General features: G+C 46.6%; 2 protein-coding genes across 18 annotated transcripts in view; one reads left to right on the top strand and one right to left on the bottom strand.

Moving 5' to 3' along the window:
- The window catches only part of cmss1 (cms1 ribosomal small subunit homolog), a 544,867-nt gene that overhangs the window by 166,904 nt on the left and 353,962 nt on the right, over nt 1–24,001 (bottom strand). The window lies entirely within an intron of this gene.
- Nucleotides 1–24,001, top strand: part of filip1l (filamin A interacting protein 1-like) — a 373,822-nt gene that overhangs the window by 55,514 nt on the left and 294,307 nt on the right. The gene's annotated exons all lie outside the window — the stretch shown is intronic.

Here is a 24,001-nt window from a genome sequence, read left to right as displayed (position 1 = left end):
GTAGAATCAACTGTGATCTAATACCATTCAACCTGGAGCTTTCATTTGAGAGGAAAGGGAAATATCAATGAGTACAGTTACTCTCTGGCATACATTAAGAACGCAGCCCTATATCCTGCATCCAAAAAAGTTGATGGACATGTGATTCAAATATTAACTGGATAACAGAGATCACTTCATAGAATTTACAGTGCAGAAGGAGGCCAGTCGGCCCATCGAATCTGCACCGGCTCTTGGAAAGAGCACCCTACTCAAGCCCACACTTCCACCCTATCCCCGTAACCCAGTAACCCCAGCTAACTTTTTTTGGAAAATAAGGGCAATTTTTCATGGCTAATACACCTAACCTGCACATCTTTGGACTTGTGGGAGGAAATCGGAGCACCCAGAGGAAACCCACGCAGACACGGGGAGAACGTGCAGACGCCGCACAGTGACCCAAGCCAGGAATCGAACTTGGGACCCTGGAGCTGTGAAACGACTGTGCTAACCATTGTTACCGTGCTGCCCTCTAAGAGTCATAGAGTACTTGTGGAATGCTGACAGTTGTTCACGTTCTTTATTTTCCTTCCTATAATTGGTGTTTTTGCTTTATTAGCTAGGTTCCTTGATGGCGAAAACACTGAACAAAATTATTCTGGGCTTTTCAACCCTTTTAAACAGCCACTTTCTAAACCTAAAATTATACTCAGTTACGATTCTGAACAAACTTAGCTTTCTATGCCATGCATATGCATAATGGCCTGCATTAAAATTCAGAGAATTTAGCATTCCGCCCTCCCACCGCCCATACAGTGCAAAAGTGCTCACACGATCTTCGTATTGATCAATAGGAATGTAAATGAATGTTTATATTAATTTTTATGGTGCTGCACAGGTTTTCGATCAGGACCTGAACACCTCAGAATTTTGCACCTTAATAAATCCAAACATTTTATCAAAGCATTGTCACTGTCAGAATATACCATTCCTGCCACTAGATGTAGCTAGAATACTATGCAAAATACAATCTAGATTAAAAAACTGTTGGAAATTAGAAATATTTTTTCAAATGCGACAAATACACAGCAGGGCTGACAAAATGTGAAAAGTGAAAGCATAAGTTAATATTCCAAGTGTTAAGTGAACAGTACTGAGTTATGACAAAGTTCGAACAGAAAATATTACCTGCTAACTCAGTTACCAATGACTCCATTGTGTCTTTGTAATACTTTGGAGTTTAATTACAAACTGTAGATCAAACTTCTTCGCAAAATTATTTTGCCATCAAGATTTTCATATTCCCAACTGTCAAGTTTCTACAAGGTTTACGCTACCTTCTGTTATGCCGATGGATTTTGGAGTGTTCGATAATCATAAAATCCCTACAGTGCAGAAGGAGGTTATTTGGCCCATTGAGTTTGCAGCGAAAGATGATCCTACCTTGACCCAATCCCTCGCTCTAATCCTGCGACCCCACCCTAAGGGGCAATGGAGCATGACTAATCCACCTACCCTGCACATCTTTGTGCTGTGAGGGGAAACTGGAGCTCCCGGTGGAAACCCACACAGACACGGGGAGAATGTGCAAACTCCACACAGACAGTCACCCAAGGTCAGAACTGAAGCCGGGTCCCTGGCACTGTGAGGCAACAATGCTAACCACTGTACCACCATGCCGCTCCAGATGACAACCCATGGTTGTCTATTGGAGCGAGAAAAGGAAATTGGAAAAAGAAAATGGTCAACTGCAAAGCTATAAACACGCTAACTTCAGTGGAAGCTCTATCTCATGTGTTATAAATTGCCAACTGACCATGATCCAAAGCGGCTGTTCTTCTTTCTCAATGATAACAGCTGAAAAAGGCTAAGCTTCAACCGATTTAACTTGATAAAATCAAAGGCTGCAAATTTCCCCTTGGCACCAATGGCTAAATGCAGCAAAAAAATTTATACAGATAAACATAGAGTATATTTTTAAATCCTACTTGAATTGTAACTACCAGACTCAACCATAATTCAAATCAAAACCGGCTGAGCAGATTTTCTTTTATGAAAAAGGACAGTAAAATAAACTATTTCTGTTGGACGATCAAATTAATGGAATATTTTCTGCTGGCCTGGAAGCCAAAGAAACAGATTCTAAACCTCATAACAACAAGTTCCTTCCTAGTTTGCCACAGTTTAATATCTAAGAGAACTTTGGCTGCCACAGATTTACATTCCTATAGTTACAAAACAAAGACATTTATTGTGAAGGATAAGGAAAATGTGAAATGTCATTGGAGAGCAGGCACATCAACCAAAACCTAGCGATTTCCACAAATAGAAGAGTTACCATCAAGAAGATGTGCAACAAATGTCTAATCTCAATCACTCACTCCTTTGCACAAACAAAACACGGATTTATCCTGAGTTCATGTTCAAAAGATCACAGCTGCAATTATGTTAATCTGGCAAGTGAGAATTTCAGGAGTTCACACGGGTGATTCTTTAGATGACAAGTTCCTGATCTCTATACATTGAGAAGTAATGTTCACATTTAGACAAAAAGGGGTACAGTGACCCTGGGCTCCTCACCTCTCAGTGATAACTTTACATTCAAGAATGCCACAAGCAGAGGAAAGGAAGCAGTTCATTACTGAGTCTGCTCCACCTGTATCCAATTAAGGAAAGAAAGAACTTGTGATTATTTAGAACTTTTCATGACTTCAGGACGTCGCAAAATGCTTTGAAGCCAATTAAGTACTTTCAAAGCGTATTCACTGACGTAATGTAGGGAAGTCGGAATGATGATGATACGAAAGGAAGGAGAGAAAACAAATTCTAAAGGTAGGATTTCCTGGTTATTAGGTAGCCAATTCAGTCACATAGGTACCTCTCAGTGGTCATGTAGATCAGAACAGTGACTCATCCCCAGCATAGAGAGAACAAAAACAAATGATTTAATAATCCAAGGCTCTCCAGCCATGAAGCGAAACATCTCAGAGTCTTTTTGGAGTCCATTAAAATTAACAAAACAGTGAAAGTGAACCTGAAACAATACAATCAAATGTGCTAAGGCAACAGGTTAAGGCAGCATATGTATAGTTTTTTAAAAAATCATCATGCTTTTGGTTTTCTTAAAACAGATCATGCCCAACATCTGGACTGGGTTATCAGGAAGGGTGGTTGAGACCGAATAAGTACCTGTGATGATGAATGATCCTTCAAAGCTAGCACTTTGTCTTCCATTAGTCTTAAAATTGCCTGTATCCATCTGTCTATTCGACCAATGCTTTCAATACTCCCTCACCTTTTGTCTCATCCAGCCATTTTTGCTGTGTTTCATGATTCAACGATCGTGTTGGAAGCAATTTGAGAGCAAGTACTTTCTATAGAGATTCTCCTAATGTGAATTTCCCCAGATTAACATTGCATTCAAAACTGTTAGGACATTTAGTTCAATTGATCATTTTTGTTGCACCCTGAAATGGCAGAAAGGTAAAATAAAAGCTGCAACAAAGTACCATGGGCTGGATTCTCCGCAACCCGAAACCAAAATCGCGTCCGGCTCCAGGGCGGAGAATTCAGTTTCACGCATGGAATCGGGACCGGCATCAGTTCCTCGATTTTCCGGCCCCAAAAAGTAGCGTAGTCGTGATGCGTATCCACCACCTGCGCCCATTGCTTGAGGCCCGCCCTGCTATTCTCCGACCCAGACCAGCCGAAGTCCCGACAGCATATTTCTAATATGGTCCCAGCCGTTCAGGAAACTCGCAAGGTGGCTGCGGACTTAGTCCGCGGCCACCATGATCGGGGGCGGGCCGATTGGAAGGCCGGGGAAGGGGGTGCCTCACACGGGACTGGGCCTTTATTGTGCGGGCGGCCCGGGTCGGGAGCGCAGCAGATCAGGGGCACTATTTCCGCGGTCCAGGTCCGCGGTCTGAGTCCGCCATGGAGCACGGCGTGGCCGCTGGAGGCCGCCGCCATGTGCATGCGCGGCCACTGAGCCGGATGTGCGGGAGGCCATATATGCAGCTGGAGCTGCCAGCTCCACGATGGCATCCTGCTAGCCCCCTGAAGGGCTGTGAATCTGTGGCCGTTTGACGCCAGTTTTTCTGGCGTGAAAGACCACAGTTTTCATGACGGCGTGGGGACATAGTCCCTGAAATGGAGAATGGAGAATCCAGCCCCATATATCCATAACCAGCCATGCAGTCAGTGTGGTGTGGAGATCAGACGTAAAGGGGAAAATTCCATTGTGAAATGGAAATAGAATCCGGAGGTAAACCACATGTACTGTGTTTAGTATACATCATTGATAGAATATCTGAAGCAGACTTTATCGTGTGGGTCCAGGTAAACCTATCAATGTCGAGAGGCAGGCTGAAGCCAGAGGTCAGAATTCTCTGGCCGTTCGCTGGTGATGGGATTTCTGGTCCCGCCAGCAGTACACCCCCGCCCGCGGAATCCCGGCGGCATGGGATGGCTTCAATTGGAATTCCTACTGACAAGTGACAGGAGCAGAGAATCCCGCCACCAGCGAACGGCGCGCGCCGTCTCCCGCCGCTGAGAAACATGCGGCTGGGAGGCCGGAGAATCTCGCCCAAAGTTTCATCTATCACCAAGCACTGATTTTAATTCAGCAGCCACCGACAGCCCTGCAGTTACCTTGGCCATGTGACCATTCCTCACACTTCCAACCAAGTGTAGTTTTAGATGCCTCAATATAGAAAAGGAAAAGGCCATAAAAAGCACACAGCAGAGGTCCATAGGATGATGCTAGTGATGGGAAACTGCTGCCAAGAGATGCCCAAGACACTGGGACTATTTCCATTTGAACAGAGGGGGAAAATCTTCTCCACTTGGAGGCGTCAGTCACAACATAGCATGAATTTAAAATCTGGTCAAGACTGAGGAGAGAGCTCAGAAGACACTTCCCTGTACAGATGGTTTTTATGGAGTGGAATGCTTTGTCATAGCGTGTAGTTGAGACAGAGTACTTTGCCTGTTTCAAGGGAAACAAGGATAAATAGTTTAAGCAGAGGAAGGTCCAGGCCAATGAAGAGAACATGTAGTGGAAGTGCAATTAGTTTTGGATTCCTTTAGCAAAGAGCCTGCACAGGCACAGGGTTCCCTTTGTGCTGAAAATGTCTGCAGCTCTCTGGTTCTTGACGCATAGCAAGGGTCAACGAACAACGATGATGAAAATAATTCTTCCCCAAGCAGTTGATATATTCCACTACCGTGGTTATTCAATTTAGCATACCAGATTTTTATTGCCAGATACAATCATTTTTAATGCTGAAGATGGATTGTCCAGATTGGTCTAGAGTGAGGTCATTAGTTATATATTTTGTTGTTGTCAAGAGGAATCAAATATACTAGTTTGAACAGTTACTGAATGCAAATTTATATTCCGCCTTCCATGTAAACAGACATTTCTATATAACCATCTCCCACTTTTGGCATCTGTGTTGCCAAAATGTAGTACACAACATATTAAAACTTGGCAGTTCAGAGTGGCTGAAGAAAACCAACCAAATTTAGCTCTGAATTAAGTATTCATTAGAAGTCATCCAGGGACGAAAATCCAGATTTATTCCCTCTGTTCACATCGCGTCTTCAGGCCATGAGAATTCAGTGAGCGAGCCAAGTCAATTCAACAACAAGTTGCATTCATATAGCGCCGTTAACGGAGCAAAACCATCGAAGGTGCTTCATAGAATTGAAATAAAAATACAGGTGACGCTAAGTTGGGTCAAACAGGGGAGTGCAGAGGCCACAGGAGATGCAGAAAAGATATTTCTGAAGATATTCTGGCTATGGTTAGGTGAGAGTGGAACAAAGCGAGCACAGTGCTGTTGAGCTGAACAACAAAGGAGAGTTTTTTTGAAGAGGATGGTGTGGTCAGCCATGGCAAAGGATGCATTGGGAATAATGGGAGAGGAGGAAAATGGCAAATTTATTGCAGTGGGCCATGAACAGGGTCACAGAAGATGCCATTTTGGACTTTAATTGGGACCACTCAAATGCTATGGCTGGACTAGAACCTCACTGTAGAGATATACACCGAGCTGCAGGAAGATGAATACAGATTTGGGAGGTAATAACACATTGACAAACTTTAGAGAAGGGGAGGGGGTTAGAGATGGGGTGGCAGTTCAGAAGGGGGTAGTTCAGAAGGACATTTGGGTAGCATGGTCACACCCGATGCTATTTATAAATAATTATTCAACCAGCCCAACAAACATGAAATTCTTATTATTTGTGATCCTTTTTTGAAAGGTGCTGACTATAACATGCACTCTTTGTGTTCATATTTTGAGAAATTGTGCTTTACCAAATTACATTAATAAAAATGGAGACAAAGATGTATGCTGTGTAAAACAATCTTGTCAGTACATGTTTCATTTTGGCAGCAGGCTGTCCTATTGATAACTATCCCTCTGGGTATGTGAGGCCATTGACTAAGTAAGGTGAAGTCCTACATATGGAATGCATCAATTTAATTGGTGGGGGATGACATCAGGATTTATAAGGAGGATGACAGCACACTTGAAACAACCTCTTTAACTCATTACCCTATCAAATCCAAAAGAAACCCTTTCAGCATGGGATAAACCAGAACAAATACCAAAACAGTACTGAAATTAAGAGTATTTGTTTGTTTCTGTAGTTGATTACTTGCAGAACATTGCAAGTTAGAAGATCAGCAAACACTTTGGGAATAAGGACTATTCCCTAAATTTGCAGCAAAAGCTTGAAATCATAATCAAAATGGCCCTGAATCATTGGCTGCTCCAAAATTATTTCAAACCGGCGATCAGCAGAAAGGATTTCAAACAAGTACCCCAGCTTAGTGAGGCTGTTGTAGCCTTTCGATGAGTTACTTACTGACAGTCAGTCAGGGTTATGTACACAAGTAATTCTGACCTCAAAACTAATACTTGTAGGGAAACATTGGATAGAATTTAATTCACCTCCCTCAGTGGCGGGTTTGGAGGGAGAGGGGGGCATTTAATTGGGCGGGTGGATGCAGGCTGGGGAACGAACCGACTTACCAATAATTAATGCTCACTTAGGTCCCACATCCCACTGTCACGTCAACCCTTTCGGGTTTGCTTGTAGGCTGCTGGGAGGGTCCCTTGTTCAAAGGCACTCAGTGCCTGATCAAGAGACCCAGCATAGGGGCGGCGTGGCCCGGTCGCGGGGATTCTCCGGCCCGGCCCCGGGCTGAGAGAATCTCGCCCCCTAAATTCCATGGAAGGCCTGATGCTCGCCAATTAAGTGCCTGATGGGCAGTTAATTCTAGCAGGCCTTCCCCAACAGAGAGGACGTGGAACTCCTGTCAGTCCTCCCCCAGCCGCCGGGTGAAACCTCTGTTAACATTAAACTCCACCCATTATTTTACATTGTTTGTTTCAGTTTTATTTACAGAGAAAACTTGCAGTAGCAATGTGGGAGTGTCCAAGAGAAAAAAGTACAAAAGCCATTGTTGATGGTAAATATTCCAAAGGGGACAATTAAAAGGGAGGAAGTAGAAAAATTACCGAGTTCTGGCGAAATGCATTCCAGAATACTGAAGGCGGTCAGGAAAGAGACGGCACAGGCATTAATCAGGATCTTGTGAAAAGTTTAGAACTAGGAATTGTGAAGGACTGGGGAAGGTGAGAGTTGTATCTCGGCGAATTCTGGGTGAACTTTTGAGTCCACAATCAATGTACGTTTGTGAAGGGCAGGCCACAGGCCATGTTTAAAAATTTGTTTTGGACTTCCGGTGGCAGCCATGGAGGAGTAGGTCGCACATTTGATGGCTGCCGCCTGTGACGGACTTGTGGACTGTTTTTTCCCGGTTTTTCCAGATTTTATTGGATAAATCGGTGAAGAGTGAGACAGTGAGCAGAAATCCCCCTCCAGTGTATGGAGAATTGGACCAGAAGTGGCTGTGTGAGAAGACAACGTTCTACAAGGAAGACGCGAGCAGAGCTGGCAACTCTGGGAAAGGATGGCGGAGAAGCAGGGCTGCGGGGGAGACAGCACAATGGTCGATGGAGCAGCTGGTGAAGTTTTTTGAAGATTACTTCGTCAAGCTTAAGAAGGACACGCTGGACCCGATCAAGGCTTCGATTGATCAGGTGGTGCAGGGTCAAGAAACCCACGGACGTGCGATCCAGGAGGTGGAGAAAAAGGTGTCCAAGCACGAGGAATACCTAACCGTGCTGGAGACCAAGGTGGAGATGATGAATGACCACCAGAAAAGAATGCAGGAGAAGTTGGAGGACCTGGAGAACAGGTCCAGGAGGCAGAATCTGAGAATCGGCGGCCTCCCTGAAGGCAGTGAGGGATCGGATATGAGGGCCTATGTGACGAACATGCTGGAGATGTTGATGGGGGGAGACGCGTTCCCTCGGCTCCGGAAGTGGATAGAGCGCACAGAGCCCTCGCGAAGAAGCCCCGAGTGAACGAGCCGCCGAGGGCAATGGTGGTATGTTGCACTGATTCCTGGACAAGGAACATATTCTGCGGTGGGCCAAGAAAGAACGGAGCAGCAAGTGGGAGAATTGTGAGCTGCGCATTTATCAAGACCTAGGAGCGGATTTGGCCAAGAGGCGAGCTGGGTTTAATCGCGCAAAAACGGCCCTCTTTAAGAAGGGGGTGAAGTTCGGGATGTTGTACCCAGCCCGTCTGTGGGTCACATATGAGGAACGGGACTTTTACTTTGAAACACCAGCCGATGTATGGACTTTCATCAAGGGAAAAAGACTGGATGTGAACTAAAGACTGAATCCTTGGAGAGTATTGCAGTGGCGATTTGTTGAAAATCACTTTTGTGCTGGCTTGAATAAGTAGTGTTATGTGCAATAAGGGGCTGTTTTGATGGCTAAAGTTAACTTTGTCTTACTGGGAGCTGGTTGGAGGGGGGTGGTTTCTGTGGTTGTTTTTTCTGTGGCTGTTTTTTCACAGATTTTTTTCCGATGTTTGTTTACTGGGGAATGTGATGCTTTGAATATGTTTGTCCAAGTGGGGGGAGAAGGGAGAGAACAATGGGGAGACAGACTGTTTGGTGCCATGAGTGGGAGCTATCAAGTCAGATTGGTCAGCTGACTCACAGAAGCACAGTGGAGGCGAACAGGTGTAAAGCTGGAGTTTGATATGGGGGGTTGGGTTTCTAGTGCTGTTACCAGGGGAGGAGGGAGCAGGGGTGGGTAGGAGCTGCTTTGCTGACAGGGGAAGAACTGTTACTAGGGGACAAATAGGAGGTTGGGGACGGCGAATGCCCAAGGGGGGGCTCGAGGAGGCCGGGGGCGCAAGCTGGAGGCAGCCTAAAAAGGGCGATGGCTAGTCGTGGGGGGGGGGGGGGGGGGGGGGGGGGCCAATAGGGGGAGTTTTAAAAAATTATTATAAATTTAGAGTACCCAATTCATTTTTTCCAATTTCGGGGCAATTTAGCGTGTTCAAACCGCCTACCTTGTACATCTTTGGGTTGTGGGGGCGAAACACACGGCGAATGTGCAAACTCCACACGGACAGTGACCCAGAGCCGGGATCGAACCTGGGACCTCGGCGCCGTGGGACTGCAGTGCTACCACTGCGCCACCGTGCTGCCCATGGGGGTAGATTTTAATACAGTTATTGATCCGGAAATGGACCGGTCAACATCCAGGACAGGGAGAATGCCAGCCGTGGCAAAGGAATTGAAGGGGTTTATGGAACAGATGGGGGGAGTAGACCCATGGGGGTTTGCATGGCCAAGGGTGAAGGAGTTTTCTTTTTTCTCCCATGTCCACATGGTATACTCTCAGATCGACATTTTTGTTCTGAGCAGGGCTCTAATACCGGGGTGGTGGATACTGAGTACTCGGCAATTGCAGTGTCGGATCATGCCCCACATTGGGTGGATATACGGGTTAGTTTGGAGAAAGGACAACACCCGCTATGGAGGCTGGATGTGGGGTTGTTAGCGGACAAAGCGATCTGTGGGCGGGTGAACAAGTCCATCCAAAACTACCTGGAAACAAATGATACCGGGGAGGTCTCCGCAGCGAGGGTCTGGGAAGCTTTGAAGGCAGTGGTCAGAGGGGAATTAATCTCGATACGGAGAAAAGGCAGAACGGGCTGAGAGGGATAGGTTTGTTGAGGAGATACTCCAGGTGGACAGGAGATACTCGGAGGCCCCGGACGCGGGCCTATTGAGGGTGCAGCGGAGATTACAGGCGGAGTTTGGGCCATTGAGTCAGGGAAAGCGGTGGAACAGCTGAGGAAGGCAAGGGGGGGGGGCGATTTATGAGTATGGGGAAAAGGCTAGCAGAATGTTAGCACACCAGCTCAGAAAAAGGGAGGCGGCCAGGGAGATAGGGAGAGTAAAGAGGAGAGGTGGGATCACGGTCCTGGACCCAGTGGGGGTGAATGAGGTGTTTAGGGACTTTTGCAGCAAATTATATGAGTCGGAACCCCCGCTGGGGTGGAGGGGATGAGGCAGTTTTTGGGTCAGTTGAGGTTCCCGAGGGTGGGTGTGGATCTGGTGGAAGGGCTGGGAGCCCCAATTGAAATTGAGGAAATAATGGAGGGGCTGGAGGGCATGCAGTCGGGCAAGGCCCCAGGGCCGGATGGCTACCCGGTGGAATTCTATAAGACGTTTTCAGAGCTATTGAGCCCACTGCTGGCGAGGACATTTAATGAAGCAAGAGAGAAGGGAGTCCTTCCCCCAACAATGTCGCAGGCCTCGATTTCATTGATCCTGAAACGGGAGAAGGATCCGGAGCAATGTTGGTCATACAGGCCAATTTCTCTACTGAATGTGGACGCCAAACTGCTGGCTAAGATACTGGCCACAAGGATAGAGGATTATGTCCCGGGTGTGATAGGGGAAGACGAGATGGGATTTGTAAAGGGCAGGCAACTCAAGGCCAATGTTCAAAGGCTTTTAAATGTTATTATGATGCCCTCAGAAGAAGGGGAGAGGGAGGTGGTGGTAGCGATGGGTGCGGAGGCTTTCGATCGGGTAGAGTGGGATTACCTGTGGGATGCGCTGGGAAGGTTTGAGTTTGGTGAGGACTTCATTAACTGGGTGCGGTTGCTCTATTAGGCACCAGTAGCGCGTGTGCATATGAACCGGCTGAGGTCGGGGTATTTTAAACTACACTGAGGGACGAGGCAAGGGTGCCCCCTCTCCCCGTTACTGTTTGCTCTGGCCATAGAGCCATTGGCCATGGCGTTAAGAGCCTCTAGGAACTGGAAAGGGCTGGTTTGGGGGGGGGGGGGAGGTGGAGCACCGGGTCTCCCTTTACGCAGATGAGCTGCTCTTGTATATTTCAGACCCGTTGAAGGGGATGGGGGAAGTTATGCGGATCGTCGGGGAATTGGGTAATTTTTCGGGGTATAAATTGAACATGGGGAAAAGCGAGATGTTTGTGATACAGGCAAGAGGGCAGGAGAAGAGATTGGGAGAGCTGTCGTTTAGAATTGTAGGAAGGAGCTTTCGATTTCTGGGAATCCAGGTGGGCCGGGAATGGGAGGCACTGCACAAGTTAAACCTATCCCGGCTCGTAGAACAAATGAAAGGGGACTTTAAGAGATGGGACATGCTCCCGCTATCACTGGTGGGGAGGGTACAGACTGTGAAAATGACGGTCCTGCCCAGATTTCTGTTTGTTTTTCAGTGCTCCCCATCTTCATCCCAAGGGCCTTTTTCAAGCGGGTGAATAAGGTTATTCCGAGCTTTGTGTGGGCGGGTAAAACCCCGTGAGTGAAGAAAGTGTTGCTGGAGCGCAGTCGGGGTGAGGGTGGGTTGGCGCTGCTGAACTTTTGCAATTACTACTGGGCAGCTAATATAGCCATGATTAGGAAGTGGGTAGTGGGGGAGGGGTCGGTGTGGCAGCGGATGGAGGAGGCGTCTTGTAGAGACACATGTTTGGGAGCACTGATATCTGCACCTCTTCCGTTCTCGCCGGCCCGATACTCCACAAGTCCGGTGGTGGTGGCGCCCCTGAGAATCTGGGGGCAGTGGAGGAGATATAAGAGAGTGGAGGGAGCATCGGTTTGGACCCTGATTTATAATAACCATCGGTTTGTACTGGGTAGGCTGGATGGTGGGTTCCGGAGATGGCAAAGGGCAGGAATTAGGAGGATGGGGGATCTATTTATAGACGCGAGCTTCCCCAGCTTGAAAGCCTTGGAGGATAAATTTGAATTGGCAGCAGGGAATGTGTTTAAGTATTTGCAGGTGCGAGACTTCTTGAGAAGGCAGATTCCCGCTGCTGCCGCCACGGGGGATACAGGACAGAGTAGTCTCCAATACCTGGGTGGGAGAGGGGAAGGTATCAGATATTTACCAGGAACTTTTGGATTCGGAGGAAACTCTGGTGGAGGAGCTAAAGGGCAAGTGGGAAGGCGAGCTAGGAGGAGAGACAGAGGCGGATCTGTGGGCGGATGCCCTAAGCAGGGTTAATTCATCCTCATCATGTGCCAGGCTACGCCTGATACAATTCAAGGTAGTCCACCGGGTACACATGACGGTGGCCCGGATGAGCAAGTTTTTTTGGGTAGAGGACAGGTGTGCGAGGTGCGCGGGAAGCCCAGCAAATCATGTCCACCTGTTTTGGGCATGCCCAAAGCTTAGGGGGTTTTGGCAGGGTTTCGCTAAGGCAATGTCCACGATACTAAAAACATGGGCGGTGCCGAGTCCGGAGGTAGCGATTTTTGGAGTGTCGGAAGATCTGGGAGTTCAGGGGGCGAAAGAGGCCAACGTCTTGGCCTTTGCCTCCCTGGTAGCCCGGAGACGGATCTTATTAATGTGGAGGGTCTTGAAGCTCCCGAGTGTAGAGACCTGAGTTAGTGACATGGCTGGGTTTCTCAGTCTTGAGAAAATAAAGTTCGCCTTAAGAGGGTCAATGGTTGGGTTCACCCGGAGGTGGCAGCCGTTCTTCGACTTTCTCGGGGAAAATGAAAATGTCAGCAGAAGCAGAACTCCGAAGTTGGGGGGGGGGAACTATTGTTTTATGGTTGGGGCGTGTGAAGATTGTGATGGGGGTGGAAATGTTTATTGTACCATGTTTATGTCGCTGTTATTATTATTATAAAAACTTGCAATTACCCTAATAAAAAAATATTTTAAAAAAAATTTGTTTTGAGAGAATCATCATGCATCGATAAAGGGAACGTGCTGGGCATTGTACAATATGGAATTTGGGAAGATGTTTGATACAGTATATTTTTGAAAAAAGAGCAGTGAAAGAAAGCATGCCCTGTACGACAGGATTATTAGGAATGATAGAAGAGATTCAGGGCTGCAATGTAGGATGTCTATTATAACTGTTCCAGCCAAGCTAAAAAGGATTCAGTCAGTCACCCAGTTCACATCTCTCTTGATTTTCCTTTCCAGTGAAGTCAATTTTCCACTTCCTGTTTCCTGTCCAGCATGAACAGGTACAACTGACCTGTTGTTTTTTTATAACGCTGCATTTTCATCTTTAAGAGGCTGTAGAAAGGCATAATAAAAGCAAAAAGTGCTGGAAATACTGAGCAGGTCCGCCATCATGTGTGGAGACAGAAACAGAACAAATGTAATGTTTTAAGTCATTTTAACATGGTGTCATATTGGACTCAAAACGTTAATTGTGCTTCTCTCTCCACAGATGTTGCCAGACCGGCTGAGATTTTCCAGCACTTCTTGTTTTTATTTCGGGCCTCCAGTGTCCTCAGTATTTTGCTTTATGTTTTACTATCGAAAGGCAAAATTGGATTCTGTCTTTCATGCATAGGGGTAAAAGGGATGTTGAATTTGCACAAGGCAGTTGTTAGACCACATTATTGTTTGCAAATTCAAGATTTAAAAAGTACCTGGATGAGCACCTGGCATGTGATAACATTCAAGGCTATAGGCCAAGTGCTGGCAAATGGGATTAGGTCGGTAGGTCAGGTGTTTTTCACGTGTCGGTGCAGACTCGATGGGAAGTCATTTAAAAGACTGTTGGATAAATCTTTGAAAATCAAGAAGATAAAAGGATATGGGGAAAGAATTTAGGAAATGAGGTCAGAGAATTAACCTCTAGTTGAAAACTTAGGATAGACGGTGCTGAGGACCCGGATTCGAATCCCAGCCCTGGGTCACTGTCCATGCAGAGTTTGCACATTCTCCCCGTGTCTGCGTGGGTTTCACCCCCACAACCCAAAGATGTTCAGGCTAGGTGGATTGGCCACGCTAAATTGCCCCTTAATTGGAAAAAATGAATTGGGTACTCTAAATTTATTTTTAAAAAGAAAACTTAGGATAGATGATGTACCGAATGGCCTTCTTTCATGCTGCAATTCCTAAAATTCAGTAGAGTAATTGCCAATTTTCTGGAAATGCAGAACAAAAAGATTGGATATAAAAATGGTAATCATCCCTTTGGCTAGCAATACAACAGGATTTGTGGCTAGAAAGTCTATATAAATTGAAATTTTATTATTCATCATTGACTGAGGAAAGGCACAATGGTATGATAATGAAATAACATTGACCATTGTATTTGGAAATAAATGCATGACTGATGCCTGACTTTGGCTTTCTCCATTCATTTTAGATGAAAAACATTAGTATTGAGAAGAAAAATAGTTTTCAATTTTGTGGAACAATGTTGCAATCTGAAGTTTAAATAATTGAATAAATTGCTCTTGTAGTTACTGTTCCCCATGGTGTTTTTCCAATTTTTGGAGGACTTTTAGTATCATCTGGTTGCATCTGGCAGTTTTAATCCAGAAAATATACAGACAGGAACTAATTGGACCATGACATTTTTAAAAGTGGCAGAGTTTTAAACCAGACAAACCACATCTTCATGCGATCTGATACAGCATTACATCATTGACTATTTTCAGCTTATTATGTCAATCAAACCGTAACTAATTAAAGATGCTTGTAAAAAGCAGTGTCATTATAAAGGGCTATAAAACAAAACAGCCTGATCTAAGCCAGACAGATTCAGAACATGCAATCTTCACATTCTTGAAGCTCCACTAGTACTCTCAGACCTTTCCAGTTGGGTAAATTATAGGACCTGCTTTCACTTCAGCTTTACTTCACCCCAAAAGAATTCATTTAATTTTATGTGGAGTAAAATGGAGATCTAACAATTAGGACAATTTATTTGTTTTTACAAAATAAAATCTCAGCATCAATGACTGCTTTTTTAATTATACAACTGAACATGGACATTACAACATAAACGGGCATTTAAAAAAAAAAGTTACACTTCAGAAATTACGATTGGACTATGCAACCATATTAAAGTGCCCTAGGTTGTGCAATAAACTGGCCTGTAACAAATAATCACATTTTATCTCATACATGCATTACGCAACCTTGGCATTAAAAAGGATTTCCTAAAAAAACATTTCCATAAACACTGAAAATTTGGCAGAACTTTTAATTGCAGCAATATTTGAATATACATGTCGCAACAGAGATAAATTTTGCTCTTGCAACAGATGCTTCATGACTATTTACGGGAAAGTCTCAGCAATGTACCCTTTTGACACTTAGTAAGGACATAAGTTATCTTTAGTTTGAGCCTTTGGGCCCCACCACAGTTTAAAATGCCCGTAATTCATCGACAATTAGAATTCTAATTTAGACTGCATTTCTGACAATATCATCAGATATTCCTTTAACTAAAATCCAACCGGACAGGATCCAGCAAGATATTCTGATGGGAGTTCCAGTGGCAATTCCAGTGGTTGCTCTTTCAACAAAGAGCTAGTACATTTCAAAAAATCTAGTACATTAAGATGTTAGATGGAATATGCAGCACAGAAATAGGTCATTCAGTTCAATCAGTCCGTAACATTTACGCTCTAATTGAGCCTCCTCCCATCCTTCCTCAGCTAACTCTATCAGCAAAAGCCATTATTACCTCACATGCTTATCTTTCTTCCCCATAAATGCTATGCATTTCAACTACTCCCTGTTACAGCGAGTCCCACATTCTCACCACACTCTGGGTAAAGATATTTCTTCTGAATTCCCTATTTGATTTCAATGGTGACTATTTTTAAAAATAAATTTAGAGTACCCAATTATTTTTTCCCCCAATTAAGCTGCAATGTAGCATGGCCAATCCACCCACCCTGCACATCTTTGGGTTGTGGGGGTGAGACCCACGCAGACACAGGGAGAATGTGTAACCTCCACATGGACAGTGACTGGGGCAGGGATCAAACCCGGGTCCTCGGCGCCGCAAGGTAGCAGTGCTAACCACTGCACCACCGTGCCGCCCTCATTGGTGACTATTTTATATTGTTATAAACAAGTGCCTAGTGTTGGAAGAACAGTTGAAAGCAGTCAAGAAAAACGAGGAAGATTTTCTTTACCACAAAGATGGCGTCAACCTATTTACAAATTGTCCATTTCATTATTTTCTCGTCAAATTTTAGCATTGCCTTTACTTAAAAAATATATATATTTTATTAAGGCATTTATATAAACAACAAGCACATAAATAAGAGCATGAGCAAACGTGGACAACATAATAAATAATCAGCACCCACACCCCCTCTGCCCTTCCACTCCTCCTATCCTGCTTTCCCCATTTTAACCATCTTATCCCCCACCTCCCCGCCCTTCCCCCTCTGCTGACACCTCAATCCTCCTTAAAGAAGTCGATGAACGGCTTCTACTTACGGGCAAACCAATCAATCTCAAGATGAAATTAATCTTTTTCAATCTCAGGAATTCTACCTAGTCGCTCACCCACACCCCTGATTTTGGCGGCTCCGAGTCCCTCCATCCAACCAAAATCCGTCTCCGGGTTATCAGGGAGGCAAAGACCAAGAGGTCGGCCTCTCTCACCCCCTGGACTCCTTACACCCCAAATATCTCTACATCTGGGCTCAGGGCTGCACCTTTACTCCCAACACCTCGGACATTACATCCGCAAACCCCTGCCAGAACCCGTTCGTTTCGGAAATGCCCAGAACATGTGGACATGGTTTGCAGGCTTCCCTGCGTACCGTCCACACCTGTCCTCTGCTCCCTCAAAGAACCTACTCATCCTTGCCATCGTCTTATGCGCCCTGTCAAGTACTTTGAACTGAATGAGACTCAGCCTTGCACACGGCGAGGATGCATTCACCCTCAGGGCCCCTTCCCACGTCCTGGCCTCCACCCCCCACCAAGCTCCTCCTCCCATTTCCGTTTAACATCTCCTACCAGGGCTCCCTCCCACTCCATCAGTTCCTAATCAATCTCGGATACCTTGCCCTCCCCTACTCCTTCCCTCGACAGCACCATATCCTGCCGCCCGAGGGCGGCAATCTGGGAAAGGACGGCACCTGCCTCCTCACAAAGTCCCGGACCAGTAAGTATCTAAACCCATTCCTCCTCCAGGATCTCTAAGCTCGCAAAGCTGACCCCCACAAACGGGTCCCTAAACCGCTCAATTCAGGCCTACCGCCACCCCCGAAACCACGTGTCCAGCCCTCCCGGTGCAAACCTGTGGTTGTCACAAGTCGGTGCCGACACCAAGGCACCCTCCAATCTCAGATGCTGCCTCCACTGCCCCCATATCCTTAAGGCCATCACCACCATTGGGCTTGCGGTGTAATGGCAGAGATGCCGTCAACAATGCCCCTAAACTCGTTCCCTGCAAGAGGAAGCCTCCATGCACCCCCATACTGATCGCTCCCCCACTACCCACTTCCTAAACATTGAGATGTTAACCTTCCAGTAATAATTCATTATATTCGGCAACGCCAGCCATCACCACCCCCTCCCCTCGACCCCGTTCCAAAAGCACCTTCTTGACCTGCGGGATCTTCCCCGCCCACACAAACCCCAAAATCAACGTGTTGACCTTCTTAAAAAATGACTTTGGGACAAAGATCGGATGGTTCTGAAATACAAACAATAGCCTTGGCAGCACTGTCACCTTCATTGTCTGCACACGCCGCGTCAATGACAATGGCAGTACATCCCACCTCTTAAAATCCCCCTTCATCTGCTCCATCAACCAGGCCAAATTCAACTTATGCAGCTGCGCCACCTGGATGCCCAATTACCTGAAACTCGCCCCCAACAACTTAAACAGTAGTATAATTCTGCCGATGCCCCCCAGTGGGTCCAGAATATACAGCAACAAGTTGTCCGCATACAGCGAAACTCTGTGGTCGACACCCCCTCCCCCCACCCAATCCCTCTCCAACCCCTCGATGTTCTAAGCGCCATCACCAATGGCTCGATCATCAGGGCAAAAAGCAATGGGGAGAGCGGGCCTTGTCCAACGGTGCAACCTAAAATACCCCAAGCTCACCCAATTCGTCCGCATGTTTGCTACCGGTGCCCTAGATAGCAGCCGGACTCAATCCACAAGCCACCGCCCGAATCCGAACCTCCCCAACACCTCCCACAGATACTCCCACTACACCTGGTCGAAAGCCTTCTCTGTATCCATTGCCACAGCTACCTCTATTTCCTGCCCTTCCAGGCGCATCATAATCACGTTAAGTAACCTCCTAACATTTGCCGACAATTGCCTCCCCTTCACAAACCCCCGGAACACAGTCCTCAATTCGCGAGGCCAGCACCTTCGCCAGCAGCTTGGAGCCACATTTAGCAACGATATCGGATGATAGGACCCACACTGCTCTGGATCCTTTTCTTTCTTCAGCAACAGGGAAATAGACGTCTGTGATAGTGTAAGGAAGCTCCTGCCTTTCCCTAGCCTCATTATACGTCCTCACCAGCAGAGGCCTCAAGTCCCCCCCCAAACGTTTATAAAACTCCACCGGAAACCCATCCGAGCCCGGGGCCTTCCCTGCCTACATCACTCCCACACTCTCCATCACCTCCGTGTCACACGACCCTCCAGGCCCACCCTCGGATGTCCACCATCACCGCTCCTTTTCCTGCTGCGCCACAGCAACCACACCCTTTTCAGCAGCTCCCCCTACACCCGTCCAGGGACCTGGGTTCAATTCCAACCTTGGGTGACTGTCTGTGTGGAGTTTGCACAATCTCCCCGTATTTTTAATATAAATTTAGAGTACCCAATTCTTTTCTTTTCCAATTAAGGGGCAATTTAGCATGGCCAATCCACCTAGCCTGCACATCTTTGGGTTGTGGGGATGAGACCCACGCAAACTTGGGGAGAATGTACAAACTTCTCATGGACAGGGACCCGGGGCCGGGATCAAACCCGGGTCCTCATGGCCGTGAGGCAGCAATACTAACCACTGCGCCACCATGCCACTCCCGATCTCCCTGGTTTTGAGTGGGTTTCCTTTGGATTCTCTGGTTTCTTCCCACAGTCCAAAGGTGTGCAGGTTAGATCAATTGGCCATGCTAAAATTGCCCCTTGTGTCCAAAGGTTAGGTGGGGTTAAGGGGATAGGGGGGATTGGGCCTAGGTGGGGGGCACTTCCGGAGGGTCAGTGCAGACTCGATGGGCTTAAAGGCCTCCTTCTGCACTGTAGGATTCCATAAACAATTTATATTCCTTACCCTGTGGAATACAAACTATAAATTTTAGGGGTATTCATTTTGCATTTATTTTGATTTATTGTCACCTGTATTGAGGTACAGTGAAAAGTATTGTACTGCGTACAGGCCAGGCAGATCATTCTATACATGAAAAACATAGGACATACGATAAATGAACAATGTAAATACATAGACATAGACATCGGGTGAAGCATACGGAGTGAGTTTTTACTCAGTAGAAAAGATGCATGGAGAGATCAGTTCAGTCCATTAAAGGGTAATTCAGGAGCCTGGTAATGGCGGGGAAGAAGCTGTTTTTGAATCTGTTGGAGCGTGTTCTCAGTCTTTTGTATCTCCTGCCTGATGGAAGAAGTTGGAAGAGTGAGTAAGTCGGGTGAGAGGTGTCTTTGATTATGCTGCCCACTTTCCCAAGGCAGTGGGAGGTGTAGATAGTCAGTGGATGAGAGGTGGGCTCGTGTAATGGACTGGGCTGTGTTCACGACTCTCTAAGGTTTCTTACGATCTTGGGCCGAGCAGTGCTTTGGCCAGATATGATGCTTTCCATGTGCATCTGTAAAAGTTGGTAAGAGTCAATGTGGATATGCTGAATTTCCTTAGTTTCCTGAGAAAGTACAGGCGCTGTTGTGCTTTCTTGGTCATGGCATCGACATGGGTGGACCAGGACAGATTGTTGGTGATGATTTGAATTTGAAACTGTCAACTATCTCCACCTCAGCACCATTGATGCAGATAGGGGTGTGCACTATACTTTGCTTCCTGAAGTCAATGACCAACTCCTTAGTTTTGCTGACGTTGAGGGAGAGATTGTCCAGATTAGTTAATCCACTCTGTCCCAAGCAGAATGGATCTTTTGTATTTTACTTTACAAGTAACTGCAAGTGGAACAATATTTGCAGTAGCTTCAGGACTTTGAGATGGTTGAATTATTGAAAACTGGCTGATTAAACAGGCAGAAGCACGTCAGGGTCGGGTTCAAGTGCAACGGAACCACGAGGATAATAGATATGAAAAGGTTGTACAATATGAGAACTACTAACCCCTGAATAACAGACGTGTTCAGCCCATACAGGAAAAGCTTTATACGGACAACACCTAACACCTGGTGATGACCAGGACATCTTTCCACTTTTCCTTTAAATATTTAGATTAAACGTTCAAAAAAGGCTGGAACGACAGCAGCAGCTGTGGGGATTCGTGATGGCTCTTGCGATCTCAGAACAACTACAAGCACATAAAAGCGCAGGAACATCACTGATTTCACAACAGACACAGGATGAACGTAGCTATGTGAACTATGGTGCTTTATATAATTTTATTGATGGGATGTACATCCCAGCAGCCAGAGACTGGAACAATGATAGAACTGATTTTAATGCATGGCTGCAGCTACATTCGGGGAAGGACAGCAATTGCGTATACAAATGATGTCTGTACTTCTCGCAGGTTCAGGTATTGTTTATAATATGAAATAAATATGTATAGTGTTTTAAGTAAGGTTGTTATGAAGCAGGCTGCCAATGACACGGGTGCCACTAGATTTTGAGGGCATGACAACCTACACAGGGTTAGAAGAGGCATAATCAATGATGCAGTGACATGACTTAACACAGAAACTTCTATGGTAAAGTCACTAGACATACAAAGGTTAAATGCAAAGGTGGAACAACTTACAGGAATAAGGAAGAGAATATTAGGGAAAGCAGAGAAAGGTCTAGTCAGCTTTGGAAAAGAGGGCCTGGAAATATAATTGAATAGGACAACAGTGTTAGGGACACACACTAAGACAATCAACAATAATGAAAACTCATCGACTGAGAAAGGGAGACAGCTGGAAGGCTCTAACAGGGGCAGCTAGGCCACAACCTTCATCTGATCTAAAGGGGGGAGGCGCCTGCAACTGGCTAAGCTAGCCAAATGACAAGGGACGCTGGACAACTGCACTCTCAAGGTACCACAGTACACTCAGTGATCCCCAACTGCAAAATGGGCAAGATAACGGTGGTAGAGATAAAGAACAAAGAAAATTACAGCACAGGAACAGGCCCTTCGGCCCTCCCAGCCTGTGCCGATCCAGATCCTTTATCTAAACCTGTCACCTATTTTCCAAGGATCTACTTCCCTCTGTTCCCCGCCCGTTCATATATCTGTCGCGATGCATTTTAAATGATGCTATTGTGCCCGCCTCTACCACCTCTGCTGGCAAAGCGTTCCAGGCACCCACCACCCTCTGCGTAAAAAACTTTCCACACACATCTCCCTTAAACTTTCCCCCTCTCACCTTGAAATTGTGACCCCTTGTAATTGACATCCCCACTCTTGGAAAAAGCTTGTTGCTATCCACCCTGTCCATACCTCTCATAATTTTGTAGACCTCAATCAGGTCCCCCCTCAACCTCTGTCTTTCCAACGAAAACAATCCTAAGCTACTCAACCTTTCTTCATAGATAGCACCCTCATAGATACCAGGCAACATCCTGGTGAACCTCCTCTGCACCCTCTCTAAAGCATCCACATCCTTCTGGTAATGTGGCGACCAGAACTGCACGCAGTATTCCAAATGTGGCCTAACCAAAGTCCTATACAACATGTCTACCTCATACGCTGCAGGAAAGGATGTCCCGAAGCGTGGTACGTTGGCGAGACCATGCAGACGCTGCGACAACGAATGAACGGACATCGCGCAACAATCACCAGGCAGGAATGTTCCCTTCCAGTCGGGGAACACTTCAGCAGTCAAGGGCATTCAGCCTCTGATCTCCGGGTAAGCGTTCTCCAAGGCGGCCTTCAGGACCCGCGACAACGCAGAATCGCCGAGCAGAAACTTATAGCCAAGTTCCGCACACATGAGTGCGGCCTCAACCGGGACCTGGGATTCATGTCGCATTACATTCATCCCCCACCATCTGGCCTGCGAAATCCTACCAACTGTCCTGGCTTGGTACAATTCACACCTCTTTAACCTGGGGTTACCCCATCTCTGGATCTGTAAAGATTTAATCACCTGCTAATGCTCGCATTCCAAGCATTGTTTGGCATCTTTGAATTTGTCTATATATGTGTTTCTGGAACAGACCTCTTCATTCACCTGAGGAAGGAGCAGCGCTCCGAAAGCTAGTGACATCGAAACAAACCTGTTGGACTTTAACCTGGTGTTGTAAGACTTCGTACTGTGCTCACCCCAGTCCAACGCCGGCATCTCCACATCATGGCTACCAACGGCACCGCAAACTGCCGGCTCAAAGTGGAGAGGATCTCCAGGAAGATCGCGCATATAGACACTGACATTAAGTTTCTACAAAGATGCAAGAAAGCAGACAAGATCCCGAAAGGGCTACAGATCACAAACCCACTCAAGTCGACCTACAACACAGACTTCGCTGAGAGACTCTGCCGTCGCACCTCTCTCACACTCCTCAACCACCTCGTACACCAGCTCTACAGCAGACGACGCAACCTGGAAACCAAGATAGAGGCCATATTCTCAACTTGCGCTCAGGACGCAGCAGACCAGCTGCGGAACACCGCCAAACAGATGAGACAACAATGCTATGCCACCTATATGCATACCAAGAACAGAAAGCTTGAGAAACTTGGCATCACCACCGGCAGCAACCAAGCCACCCCCGGTGTCACAGTAGAAAACAATACAGGGAAATCTATTGTCAACTTGTCAGACTACACCCTTCAACCAGATGAAATCAAAGTCCTCAGCAGAGGGCTCAATTTCTGCACCACCACCAAAATGGACCCCATCAGTCTCGCGGCAGACACGGAGGAATTCATCAGGCGAATGAGGCTCCGGGAATTCTTCCACAGACCCCAAGAGGCCAACAGCGAACCCAAGCAGACTACCAATGAGCCGCAACAGCAGACCGAGAGATCTGCGGTGCGGCAACCGAAGAGGAAAGAGTCGAATTGGACCCCTCCGGAAGGCCGCTGCCTTAGACTCGACATGTATGCTCAAGCCGTCAGGAGTCGCGTCAATGCCAGATTCATCAGTCGCATTCACAAGACAGCCCCGAACGTCACCCAAGCACAACGCAATGCCATCCGCGCTCTCAAGACCAACCACAGCATCGTCATCAAACCAGCAGACAAAGGGGGGGCCACTGTCGTACTGAACAGAACGGACTACTGCAAAGAAGTATACCGACAACTGAACAACCAAGAACACTACAGACAGTTACCCGCAGATCCGACCAAGGAACACATCCGCCAACTTAACAGACTGATCAAGACCTTGGATCCAGATCTTCAGAGCACCCTACGTGCTCTCATCCCACGTACTCCCCGCATTGGAGATCTCTACTGCCTCCCGAAAATACATAAGGCCAACACACCAGGCCGCCCTATCGTTTCAGGCAAAGGGACCCTGTGTGAGAACCTCTCTGGCTACATCGAGGGCATCTTGAAACCCATCGTACAAGGTACCCCTGAGGCCCACCACTATAGGCCTAGCAAGGATCATTTGAGTTAGGATTATAAAGAGCCAGAGATGGCCCACATCTTGCAAAAACTCTGAGGGAACGAAGACTCAAGATCGGTCAATCAGTTAAGCTTA

Source organism: Scyliorhinus torazame, chromosome 8 (genome assembly GCF_047496885.1).
Source record: "Scyliorhinus torazame isolate Kashiwa2021f chromosome 8, sScyTor2.1, whole genome shotgun sequence".
NCBI classification, from domain to species: Eukaryota; Metazoa; Chordata; class Chondrichthyes; order Carcharhiniformes; family Scyliorhinidae; genus Scyliorhinus; species Scyliorhinus torazame.
This window is presented reverse-complemented; position numbering and strand designations above follow the sequence as displayed.